Here is a 14,242-nt window from a genome sequence, read left to right as displayed (position 1 = left end):
AATGCTGTTGAAATTCTGATAGAGATTCCACTGAATCTGTAAATTGCTTTGAATAGTATGGACATTTTAACAATACTGAATCCTTCAAAGCATGAGCATGGAATATCTTTCCATTTGTTTGTGTCTTAAATTTCTTTCATCAATGTCTTCTAGTTTGGAATATACATGTCTTTCACCTCCTTGGTTAAATTTCTTCCTGGTATTTTACGCTTTTTGATGCAATTATAAATGAGATTGTTTTCTTTATTTCTATTTCTGATAATTTGTTATTAATATATATGCAACATATCTTTGTATATTGATTTTGTATGCTGCAATTTGATTAATTTTGATTATTTTTCCCAATAGTTTTTTGATGGAGTCTTTAGTATTTTCCATATATATCATGTCATCTGCAAATAGTGAGAGTTTTATTTCTTCATTTCCAATTTGGAGACCTTTGTTTCTTTTTCTTAACTAATTGCTCTGTCTAGGACTTCCAATACTATTTGAACAGGATTGGTGAGAGTGGGTATCCTTGTCTTGTTTCAGATTTTAAAGTAAAGGCTTTAGTTTTTCACCATTGAGTATGATGTTAGGTATGGGCTTGTCATGAATGGGCTTTATTATGTTGAGGTATGTACCATCTATACCCACTTTGTTGAAAGTTTTTATTATAAATGAGTATTAGATTTTGTCAAATGCTTCTTCTGCATCTATTGAGATGATCATATGATTTTTACTCATTTTGTTAATGTAGTATATTACATTGATTAATTTGTGGATGTTAATTCTCTCATTTTTTTTTTTAATTTTTTTTTTTCAACGTTTATTTATTTTTGGGACAGAGAGAGACAGAGCATGAACGGGGGAGGGGCAGAGAGAGAGGGAGACACAGAATCGGAAACAGGCTCCAGGCTCTGAGCCATCAGCCCAGAGCCCGACGCGGGGCTCGAACTCACGGACCGCGAGATCGTGACCTGGCTGAAGTCGGACGCTTAACCGACTGCGCCACCCAGGCGCCCCATTTCTCTCATTATTAAAATAAGTCCCACTTAATCATGGTATAGGATACTTTTAAATTTTTGTTGAATTCTGTTTGCTAATATTTTTCTAAGGATTATTGCACCAATACTCATCTGGGATATTGGCCTATGATTTTATTTTCTTGTAGTATCTTTGTCTGAGTTTGGTGTCAGTATAGTGCTGGCCTCATGAACTCTTCAATTCTTTGGAAGAATTTGAGGATTGGTGTTAGTTCTCCTTTGAATGTTTGGTAGACTTCACCAGTGAAATCATCTGGTCCTGAATTTTTTTGTTAGTGTTGGGAGGTTTTTGGTTACTGATTCATTCTCCTTAATAGTATTTGTTCTGTTCAAATAACCTATTTCTTCCTGAGTCAGTCTTGGAATATTGGATGTTCTCAGGAATTTGCCCATTTCTTTTAGTTAGTGTATAATTGTTCATAATAGTCTCTTTGATTCTTTGTATTCCTGTAGTAACAGTTGTAACATCTGGTCTTTCATGTCTGATTTCATTTGTCTGAGCCTTCTCTCTTTTTTGTTTGGTGAATTTAGCTAAAAGTTTGTCAATTTTATTTGTTCAAAGAACTAGCCCTTCCTTTCATCGATCTTCTCTATTGTCTTTTTAGTCTCTATTTCATATTTCTGCTCTAACCTTTGTTATTTCATTCCTTCTATTAACTTTGGGATTTATTTGTTCTTCTTTTTCTTGTTCCTTGAGGCGTAAAGTTAGGTTGTTTATTTGAGACTTTTCTTGTTTCTTGAGGTCAGCATTTATTGCTATGAACTTCCTTCTCAGAACTGCTTTTGCTGCATCCCACAAATTTTGCTGTTATATTCCATTTTTACTTGTCTCAAGGTATTTTTAAATTTTTCTTTTGATTTTTTCTTTGACCCATTTTTTTTTAGTAGCATGTTATTTATTTTCTGCACATCTGTCAAATTTTCCAGCTTTCTTCATGTAATTATTTTCTAGCTTTGTGGTGAGAAAAGGTACTTGATATTTCAATCCTCTTTAATTTTTTAAGACTGTTTTTAATGACCCAATGTATCATCTATCCTAGAAAATGTTCCATATGCACTTGAGAGAATGTGTATTCTGTTGCTTTTGGATGGAATGTTCTGCATATATCTGTTAAATCCAGCTGGTCTAATGTGTCATTTAAGGCCAATGTTTCCTCATTGATTTTCTGTCTGGATGATCTGTCCGTTGATGGAAGTGGGATATTACAATCCCCTCATATTATTGTATTGCTGTCTATTTCTCCCTTTAGGTCTATTAATATTTTCTTTATGTATTTAATTGGGTGCTTTTTTGGGTGCATAAATATTTACAAATGTTACACCCTCTTGTTGGTATGACCCATTTATCATTATTTAATACCCACCAACATCTCTTATTACAACCTTTGTTTTAAAATATATTTTGTCTGATATTAGTATAGCCAATCCAGTTTTCTTTGGCTTCCATTTGCATGGAATTTCTTTTTCCATCTCTTCATTTTCAGACTATATGTGTCTTTACATCTAAAGTGACTCTTTTGTAGGCAGCATATAGATGGGTCTTGTTTGTTTGTTTGGTTTAATCCATTCAGCCACTTTGTCTTTTGATTGGAGAATTTAGTCCATCTAGTTTTTAAGTAAATACTGATAGGTGCATACTTATCACTATTTTGTTAAATGTTTACTGGCTTTATTTTTTGCAGTTCCTGTCTTCATTTCTTCTTCTCTTGCTCTCTTGCTTTGTGGTTTGATGACTTTCTTTAGTGGCATATTTATATTTTCTCTGTTGTTCTCTTTATTTTTTGTGTATTTGCTATGTGTTTTTGCTTTGTGGTTACCATAAGGTTTACATATAACAACTTATATCTAAAACTATCTATTTTAAGTTGATAACAACTTAAGTTTGATTCCACTCTAAAGCTCAATATTTTTATTCTTGCCCATCTTATGTTTTTGATGTCATGTTTTATTTGTATGTTCCATAACTAATACTGTAATCATAGTCCTTTTACTACTTATGTCCTTTAACCTTCACACCAGCATTTTTAAGTGATTAATCCACTACCTTTACTACATATTTACCTTTCCGTGAGGTTTATTCTTTCACAAGTTTTCTTATTACCAAATAGCACCCTTTCTTTTCAGTTTAAGAAAGTCCCTTTAACATTTTTTGTAAGGGTGGTTTAATGGTGATTAACTCCTTACTCATTTATTGTCTATTTATTGTTATTGTTGATCTCTTTTCTCTAGAAAAAAAACTTTAGAGGGTACTTTTACTATTTTATTCACTGGTTAGAATAGTGTCAGGTACACAGTAAGATCTCAATAAATAATTTTCAAATGAAAAAAATAAAAAGAATGATTTGGATAATACAAACACACATATGAAACAATGAGTCATTATTCTAAAACTTTCAAGATGTTAAATTAAATACTTTGTATAATTTCTATTTCTAGTTAGGTAAATAACAAAAATGGTATAATGAAGCCAAGTTTAGTGGCATTTTAATAAGCATTTTTTCTTTGTTCAAAATTTATTATTGGGTTGCATAATGAACAGAGTCAATATTTTAGGTATTCTGTAGATCAAAGAATGAAGTCAGAGTTTGGGAGAGCAGAGATAAAAAGAAAATCTAAAGATATATAAGAAATGTGTAAAAGAAAGAATTCTAGTGAGAAAGTAGTGAGAGAAATGTAATTTTTAGGAATTTTAATGAAAATTATTGTAAATAGAATTAAATGTAAATAGAACTCAAATAGCATAGAAGATGCTTATCTTTTATTAAAAATATCTTTTTTGATTCCTTAAAATATCTTTATATTTTTTCTCAGATATTGCACATATGGCATAAATGCAGCTATAATTTAAAAATTATCCATAACTTTATGTTCTGAAAATACAAATACAGGCTCATTATTTTCAGATTAGATCTCAATAAACCCTGAAACTAATCCCTTCAAGAAACACTGTGAAATGGTAGGGGAAAAACTATATAAATTAAGTATCTTAAATGGTATCATATACAGAAAGGTCAAAGGGCTATTGTGATGGAGGCTAGAGGAATTCTGACATTAATCCATGACTGGGTGAGAGACCCTTATGGGTAGGAATAATAGCTCTTTCCTCTAATTATTGGGTCAAGATCCAGTCTCCCAGTGCTTGAAAAAGAGGAGCTAAATAAACATTTCCAGAAGAAATAAACACCAGAATGAATGAATGTTTCAATTTCATGAAGGTACTGTTAATAACAATTAAGTATAGGAACAAATCAGGTGTAGATTTCACCTGAAGTAACTAAGAAAACAGCCAACTATACAATTATGTTGCTCGAATTTATAAAAATTTTACTTACTATTTGGTCACAGAATTGTTATAAAATGCTTATTATTTTAAAATATCAGTAAATGAAATTATTTTCTTCAGTCCACTCACTAAATAAAATATTTCTGGTGCCTTTTATTTTTTGTTTGCATTGTATTAAATCTGAATCAAGACTAGCGAAATCATTCTTTGTCCTACTTTGGCGGAATTATTCAACATGTTACCATGCTCACTAAAATTACTTGAGTGTTTTATAGAAATATTTCTATATGTTTAATTGGCAGGCAGCTTCTATGTTTCAACTTTTTAAGGAAAATGCAAAGAGATATTGGTATCATCGTTTAAAACACATGCAAGTATGTTGCTGTACATATTCCCTGGGAACAAATTCCTGGGAAGATGGGTTGTTATAAATTATGGATGTGTTATTTAAAAAGCAGAATAAGCATGTTTGTGAATCACAATTCTTCATTTATTCAAATTATCATCACACCTCACTCTTAAGCAGGTAAAATGTTTTTTAAGAAATTGAAATTATTCTTAAATATTGGTATTTAATTATCTTCAATCACAGAATTCACTATCCATTGAACAAGTCTCAAAAGACCAGGTGCATTTTTTCATCTCTGTGGTGTGAATATTTATATTTTTATTGGATGTTACAAACTACACTAAAGATTAATAAATGTGAATGTTTAATACAATACACATGTGGCTACTTGAGAGCGCATGGGCTGTGTTTCCCACTTTTCATTAGTCATTCTTCAAGTTGAAAGAAAGAACCTGTCTCAGCTCATTATTTCAGGGCTTTCATGGTCTTTATATAACTTCAGCATAGTTTTTTTTTGTTTTGTTTTGTTTCTTCTTAAGTCTCAATTTCTTCTCTTTGTAAAACAAAAGTAGAGGAACAAAAGCTCAATCACATACATATTAAGAGAATCGGCTTAATAGAGCTGTAATATTCCTTTATTATGGTCTCTTAATACAGTTGTATAAATGCACTTGAAACATAAGCTATTTACTTAATAGATTGCAATGACTTTCAGAAGCTACCGAGGGCAAAGAACTCTTGGTTTTCATTTAAAAATTTATGTCACCATATGAGTGCCATGTGAACTGTCTAAAAGAAAAACCACTGGATACTTCAGCGATGCTTTTATCCCTGATTGTTTTGGAAGAAAAGTATGGAAAGCTAGAGCTGAAATGAACCTGTAAAGTCATCCCGCCAGCGTGCACATGATGAAAACAAACGTGTGTCGTGGCTAAGATACTGCAGCCAGGCCCTGTAGGTCCATGACCCGAAGCGTGCTCTTTGGAGACTAAGTTCTATGTTCTTTCCTCTATATGGTATTATTAGACTTGGTTTACAAAAGTAAAACATTAACTATTGTTTCTTCTCTTGATCAAATTTTTTTTGTCATGTAGAAAGCTAAATGTTCAGTAGATGAGAATGGTAAATAATGTATGAGCTCTCCTTGGCATACAATATCAAACATCAGTGGAAGTTTTAGGCATTTGAAACTTTCACTTCCTTGATTTTTCAATTATTGGCAAAATGTACTGTTCATATCAGGCATCGCCTCTGCACAGGCCCAGGCCCCTCCTCTCCAGCTAAGTTACTTGGCAAGCAGGCTTAGTCCAGGATCCAGAGCTGGGAATCTGACCGTGCGTGGGAGGGTTTAGAGCATGTAAAGCCTTCTATTTGGGGACAGAGGATCAAATCACACCTGCTGCTAGTTTGCTACTGACCTTGAAGATCAGTAGAATAGCTGGCTTTCTGCCTTATTCCTCAACCCTGGCTCCCTTCCATATTTACTCTACTCTTGCTTTCTTGTCTGAATCCCAGCCTTTGTAACTTGCTTCGGTCTCTACTCAGCTAGGATAGTCTCCCATGGGGAATTCTGCCTCTGTCTATTGTCTGGACCTTTGCTATTTGTAGACAGATTTGCCTGGGACAGCCCACCTACCTGTCTAGAATTCCTGACACTGTCCTGTGATGCCTGTGGAGTGACCCTCTCAACCTCTGTTGGATCTCCCGATGCCCAGTGATGTCCCGGCCAGCCAGCTCTTGTCTATAACCATGCATCCTGCACGTGATAGTCTATTTGGGGCCAGACTTTCTCCTAGCACGAGCAGCTACAGCTGGCACCCAAATGACTGATTTTCCCAGGAAATAGATAAAACTTCAGGTTCTGGCCACTAGTATCTGCCATTTTCTTCTGCATGTAACTACACTGACCGCATCCCAATGGCATTTTCACATACTTTCTTTTGTCAACAGCAGCACGTATTTGTGAAATAGTATAGGAATACAATAATTTACCTTGGAAATTATGTGACTTGAACCATGACAAATAATACTAAACTAAATGAATGCATATGCACATGTACACACACGCACACAAACTTTAAACAAACAAAATCACTACTTTAGTTAAGAAATTCCAAACCTAGCTCACAGAGATATTTTACAATGGGCTTTCTTAGTTGGCCACAGAACTGTAAAATTAATTTAAACCAAACAACTATGTTTGCAATGCTTGAAGCATTATGAACAATCTTTCAGATGGCTGACTCACTCGTAGGAAATGGGGTTTCACCATGCATAAACAACTTTGTGAACCACACAATTTGGATTTAATTCTAAAATTGAACCCATCAGTTTTGAAGGATGTCTGAAATTGGCAAAAGTGCATTTTTCTAATAGCAACATCAATTTTTTTTTTTTTTTGCATAAAAAGAGATCATGGCTGTACACCAAGTCACTGGGGTTTTTTTTCCCCCCTTAATTGATGTGAAGAATTTAAATTCTCTCATGGAATTCTCCCTGTGACTTTACTAAGTTTGTTATACTTTTTTTCTCTGGCAATATTTGAGGTTAAGGATTAGGAGTTCTTGAGGCAAAGACAAGAAAACTTGTTGCTCTGTTATCTTCTTTGCAACTTTACTAAAGTTATGTAACCACTCTGGCTTTCGTTTTCGCTTTCTGTGAAATTGGGAGCTTGGGGATAGTGAGAAAGAAGGAGATGAAATGTCTTCCAATTCTAACTCACCAAGATTTAGGGAGTCAGGGAACTACTTGAAATGGAACCTATTTCTTTAATGGAATCTGTTTCTTAGAGCAGCAAACAACACTCCTTCATTTTATCTTTACCTACTATTGCTTCAGTTTCTGTCTTCATGTTCCCTCACTTAAGGCCATATACAATTATATTAATATCTTTAATTCCAAAGGTAAAGAAGAGAGCAGTGAGGGTCAATATATTAAGGAAACTGAAGAAATAAAGTTTGCTGCTCTGGAAACTTCTCTGGAAACCTGTCTCCAACAGCAAAAAGAATGGTGGATCTTGGGTCAAAAGTCTTGAGCTTGGGGTTTTGGACCCAGTTTCCCTATTAATACAAGTTTTCCTGAAATTTTAGCCAATGCATGTAATCTAATTTCAGTTACTTCTGTAAAAAAGGTAAGAAAATATAACCTGTTCCTTTCCTCACAGAGTTATATTAACTTAGATGAGAAAGAGTTGTAGGGAGACTATTTTATAAACTGCAAAAGACTATAACAACATAAAATTCTTCATTGTTTTTTCTCCACACAGTGGAATAGCCTTAGCCTCATTAAGATAGCACAGTTTTATCTAGAAGACTTGACTTCTACAATTTTCTGTAAGTTTCTCATTAAATCAATGAAAAAAAAGACTTTATGTATTTATATTACCAATGTCAGGTTCTTTCTACACAGGCATTGCTATTTCCATTTCGCAACTGAAGAGACAGAGCCTAACCATATTGTCACCTGCGCAAGGTCAGAGAGCTCCTAAGTGGTTAAGTTATGATCCCAAGTCTGCCTAATCTATGATTTTTCCGCTAGGATGCCATGCCCTCTGGAATGGCATATTGAGACAAGGAATAAACAAGCCCCTATGCTGCAGTACATACCCTAGGTCAATGTGCCTGCAGTGATTCAGGTCATTTTCCACAAAAGGCGTTCGGATAGCATCTCTAAAGCATGCCACTCATTGGATAGTCTCCTCCCCAGTCTTTTTCACTGATTTATTTGCTGCTGACTCAGATTATCCACGAGCATTTATGTGGGATCAAGATTGAGAGCAGACCAGGGGTGCCTGGGTGGCTCAGTCGGTTGAGCATCCGACTTCGGCTCAGTCATGATCTCATCGTCTGTGAGTTTGAGCCCCATGTCAGGCTCTGTGCTGACAGCTCAGAGCCTGGAGCCTGCTTCAGATTCTGTCTGTCTCTCTCTCTCTCTGCCCCTCCCCTGCTCATGCTCTGTCTCTCTCTCTGTCAAAAATAAATAAAACATTAAAAAAAATTTAAAAAAAGATTGAGAGAAGACCAGAACAAAAAGCTGAAACATATTTTAAAAGGGTGGGTTATATTTTCACAAAATTATCAAGAAGGAGAGCATGATTTTTACTCTCTTGCCCAGGGCCTACTCTGCACCCCTTATCCCTTTAGGCCTTTCTTTGAGAACTGATTCTCATAAGGCATCTGTTTTTAATTATTGATAACTTAGTGGGAAGAAATTCAGTTGTTAAGCAACCCTGCCCTGGGAATATTCATTATCTATGATTTGGACTGCAATGATTTGTCTCTGGATAGAAGAATTTCACAAATCAAAGAAGTGAGAGAGAGCTTTCGAGCGCTGTGTGTGTTTGTGTGTGTGTGTGCATGTGTGCGATATTTGGAAAACAGTGGGCCCTTCAACAATAGCTGGGAAATAGCAAAGGGGGAAAAATGGGCGTAACATGCATTAAACAATAAGGTTTTTAGCATATGATTATCTACTGAGCCAGACATTCGACACAAGTTATTTCAAGGTATTTAAATCTTTATATTTATTTTATATTCTAAGCTTTCAGAAGCTTATATGTGGAAATGTAATGTATTTCCACATATACATTATAAGTCTTCATCTTGCCCCTGTAAAGTAGGTATTATTACTCCCAATTCACAGAGGTTGAGGACATGTCTAATATATGACAAATCAGTAAGTGACACAACCAAGTCTTCTGATCCCCAGATTTGGGTTTTTGCCAGTATCTGAAAGTCAATTCAGTAAGCAAGTATGGCAGACAAGGTAGGGCACTGCACCTAAGACCTCAGGAAGTCAGGGCTGAAGCTTGGTTAAATGACAATGAAAGAAGAAACTGAAGTATTTTGCCTACTTCAGGGGTTTGTTCTGGACCAGCTCTGAAGGCAGCACCTAGGGAGATCATGCAGTTTAGTTTCTGACATAGGGACCATGGGTTGGAACAGACGCATTTACGGATGGGGAAGAGAAGAGTGATTCCAAGGTGTGAAGGTGGGACCTATTTCCCTTGATAAGCATCTTTGCTCTCACTGGAAAAACAGACTTCCTATGAGTATGATCTCATGGGAAGATCAAATTATGATTTTCAGTTGCACTAAATTATTATTTTCAAATTACCAAATTATTATTATAACCAAATTATTATTTTCAGTTCTACTAAAATCAAACATTAAGTCTTCATTCAGGTTCATGAGATTTTTATGTGTGGCAAGATAATGAATTTTATGTTATGTCTTCTTGTCTACTGAAATACCTATCCTTGGACTGATTGGGTAATAGGAGAATCCTATTTATTAGTGAAACCTAGCGATAGCATGGAGAAAAATATATGTCAGATTTTTCCTGGGGTCATTTATGAGGCTTAGGAGGGCTGTGTGAATCCTTAAGGGTCATATAAATTATTCAAGCAGAGAGCCAGCCAAGGCATTTCTTATTTGTGCTGCCTGAGAGGGAAAAGGGCCAGAAGGGAGACTTCATTGCTTCCTAGTGGGAAGCTCACCACTCTAATGATCAAGACTCACACTCAACTGGTCACCTGGCTCCTTTGTGGGCTTGCGCCACTCTTTACCCCTTCCTGGGACATAGAGAACATCAGTGGAAGGGCGGGTTCATTCAACTTTCCTTCCTGTAGAGGGAGATGCAGTATTTCTTGGCTGATGGAAGTGTGTGGAAAGAATCAGTGCCATCACATTTCCAAAGCAGTCATGTCCTTCCTGTTCCTCTGCTGCGTCAACATGAAAGTTCTGTTTTCCTCTGCTTCAGTGAGCAGCTTGGAGAGGCTTTAATCTCCCTAGTGTCTGACATTATCGGTTTCAGCACAGAAACCTGTAGGGCTTCTTGTCCTCGATGCAGTGAAAACAGTTGGGGAGCAAGTTGAGGGACATTGGCAGACGAACAGCCCCTGTTCAGCTCACCTGGCACATAGTGGGCATATATGAAACATGTGTAAGCCTTCCCAAAAGTCCATATATCTTATAACAGCAGCAGAGGTTGTCGCTTAATGAGGAACCCTAGCCAAGATGGATGCAGAGTGGAAAGAATATTTAATCATATATAGAAAACACTTTTTTCTCCAGAAAGGTTAGCAAATGGAACTGTAAAAAAGGAAAGATTTACAGAGAGATAATGATTTCTTATTTGTGAAATATTCTGATAATAATTTTTAAGTAATTCTTTATGAAAAAGTTAAAGATGCTTTCTGCAGATATATATATATATATATGTATATATACACGTGTATATATATATATATATATATATATATATATATATATATATAACAACCTCAGGAAGAGCTGGTGTCATTTCATGTAGTAGTTCCCTACCTTCATTCAAAGCAGGCTTGACTATAGTTCAGGTCACATGTACCCCAGGCTGTTCTCTTAAAAGTATTCAGATAATGCAACTCTGTGAGCTTTCCTGGCTTGTGTCATAAGGCATCATAGCTCAAAGCCAGGAAAGTGTTTCTAAGTTATAACTGAACTCTTGTCCTCTGGCAGTGCTAACTTGTTTACATTATTTATGGTTCACTGTCAATGTCCAACACTGGTATAAGCTGGTTTTCAGACATACACACACACACACACACACACACATACACAAACACATTTACAAAGTACCTACAAGGATGATTAAGACTCAGTTTCCATTCTTCAGGAAGATATATTTCATAAGAGTGATTTTTTTCAAAAATAAAAATGGGTATAAATAAATCCAAAACCCGGACAGAGCTATCACCCTAAAAAAGTGAAACTTGGGCTCATTGTAAGAGTCTAAGCAGGAAAGCCTTCAAAGGGGAGGGGGTCCAGTACTAAAATATCCCCTTCTGGTCCTGCCATCCTAGGCCAATCTATTTCATTCAAGTCTATTTAATTCACTTAAGTTTTATCTTTGCAACTTAATTCAATTTTTCAATACAAGAACTGTCATGTGTTGCTGTAGAAAGGAGGTCCCCTCTATGAATATCATGTGTCCTGAAGGCCAGTGAATTACTTGGATGAGAGAAAGAGGTGCTGCTAGGAGAAGAGACAACCATGACACCATCAGAATGACACCGGAGAATGGCTTTTAAAAGAGTGGCACCAGAATGTGAGAAGAATGCTTGGTTAGGGGTAGAATGCAAAGAGCGTAGCCTCAAGCAGAATACTCCTGTAGGTGCTGAGGAGCAGGTGGGGAAGCTCCTAAGGTTCTTATATAGAAATGATCTCAGGATGTTAATAGGCCTGGGTGATATTCTCACAGAGAAAGAAGGTGAGACTAACAAAGATGTTTGAAAAATGGTAGAATTTCTTTTTTTATTGGCTGTGTCCAATGAGAGCCATGGAATGTTTATGGACACTGCTTTATTATAATTAAAATTGGGGGAAAATTGAAAATTGTAAAGAATTTGGAGTGATCATGATGGATAATGGTGGCAGGCTTCAGCCAAGTGAAATTTAGTAAGTTCCTGGATGTTTTTCTAATTTACAAGAAGAAGAACTTCCATTTTGATTTCAAATGATAGGGCTCTTTATGACAGATTCAAGTCAATAGACAAAATGAACCCAAATGTTAAAACTATTTAAAAAAAAATCCAATACAAGCATGGCCTACTGCATAACTTACTTTGTTAATTGCTTTTTTTTGTACCCATAAATACTGCAGAGACTTTAATAAATCAAACAACAATGGTAAGCTATTTTCAGAAAGGCATGAAATATATGAATGACTGAACAATACAGCAATCACTACTATAACAGCTTAGCAAAAATAGAATCATCGTTTTATTGTATCCATTACCAAGGTATTTGGGGCACCTTCTTTTGGAGGTGAGTGCTTACTCTCTGCCTTATTATAAGAAGAGTCATTGCAGGTCATATCCCTTGCTTGTCCTTTCTAACCACGGAAAATTACTTTTTGTTTTATGTCAACTCTTTAGGGTTTTTTTCTCAAGTATATTTGAATATATATATTTTTTCTCAAGATGCTCTTAATTTTACCTACTTGTATCTTGTTAGGTCATAGGCTGATTAAAAATTAATATTTATTTTGAGTATTATTTGTAATTATTGGGGAAATTTTAATACCAAATGCCAGGAGTAATGTCATGTACCTTAACTGACTAGAATTTGGTTTGATTTACAATTAAGAAAACCGCAGTATACTCCAGAGAGATGCTTCAAATGTCTTGACTACAAAGGGACCCATCTGACCTGAGAAACGAAAAGCAGGGATGAGACCCTCATTGTGGAAGGGTGATCTGCTAAGTTGGCCTCTCTCTTGCTCCCTTTATGTTTCTCATTTGAAGATGACAAGCACAGTGTCTGACGGAAGGAATGGGGAGGTCTCCACGTACAAGACAGCTTGTAAAGCAGAATGAGCTGGATAAACTGAAGGGCTGTTTAAACAAGGCTGGATAGGCATGGCTGCACACTCATGCCCTTTGCAGTTAGAGATTTATGAGAAAGGTGATTCTGAAAGGTCAAGATAATCTCTGCCTGGAGAGGACGTAAGACTCCATTTGGCTTCACAAATAGCTGCCCACGTGGTTTGGTCTGAGAGGATGTTAGGCTGACATTGGCTGCCCCAAACAACCTGTCATTCTTTTTTAAGATTGAGAAAGGTCTTCTGGAGTCCCTTATTAAAATAATGAACCTGAGAAGCATTACCTCAAACTCTTCTATACAGTATGACACTTTAGCATTTAACTCTTTAGTAAAGATTAGTAGGGATAAAACAGAAAATAATCACTTTAAGACTGATAGGAAGCTTCCTTAGAGAAACTCCCCTATTTCAGTTTGGTTGAGACTTTCTGCCCTTTTGCTGGTGGGACAAGTCCACAGACACACAGCAACTTGCAATCTAATTTTCAGTGACTCATTTTTAAAAAAATATTTATTTATTTAGAGAGTGGGAGAGAGGGAGTGGGGGGTGGGGGAGGTAGAGAGAGAGAGAATCCCAAGCAGGCTCCATGCTCACTTTGGGAGCTTGACATGGGGTTCAATCCCACCACCCCAGAAACATGACCTCAACCAAAATCAAGAGTCGGATGCTCAACGGACTGAGCCACCAAGGTGTTCCTCAGTGACTCAGCTTTAAAACCAGACCTACCGTAGGGAGTCTGGTTGAGTCACATTCTTTGTCCCTAGGCCCCACAGCTGCCTCGGCGCTCTTGAGACCGTCCATGTGCATGCTTTGGGGAAAGATACTATCACTTCCTCTTTAGATTTGGTGTACTGCATTCCAAATGATAACAAAACTGTTATATTGAACTCAAAGTGAAGGGCCTGACTCAGACGCTGCGTAGCAGGGTGATCGAGCACAACCTCACACACGAGGCCTCTCAAAACCTCGTTTTAGTCTTCAGATCCAAGGGACTGAATGACATTGTTCTCTGATTATTACCTTGGATAATAGTAGGTGACACCTGTACGGAGAAAGTAACACCAACAATAACTCAATGCAAGTTTGCTATAATTACTTGCTCATAAATCTCTCCACACTGAGGAACATTTTAAATGCTACATTTTAGTTGTTTAAGAGTGATATATTTATTACCTATTTTTGGCATGGGCAATAGAGACAACTTCTACGGTAAATGCTAAATCT

The 14,242-nt window shown here is 36.2% G+C and overlaps 1 protein-coding gene across 1 annotated transcript in view; it reads right to left on the bottom strand.

Moving 5' to 3' along the window:
- KCNH7 (potassium voltage-gated channel subfamily H member 7) overlaps positions 1 to 14,242 on the bottom strand; it is a 476,865-nt gene that overhangs the window by 194,286 nt on the left and 268,337 nt on the right. The gene's annotated exons all lie outside the window — the stretch shown is intronic.

The sequence above is a fragment of the Lynx rufus genome, unplaced genomic scaffold, assembly GCF_022079265.1.
Source record: "Lynx rufus isolate CCGP_SWC_20201006 ecotype Redwood Valley unplaced genomic scaffold, mLynRuf1.p SCAF_2, whole genome shotgun sequence".
Lineage (NCBI taxonomy): Eukaryota > Metazoa > Chordata > Mammalia > Carnivora > Felidae > Lynx > Lynx rufus.
This window is presented reverse-complemented; position numbering and strand designations above follow the sequence as displayed.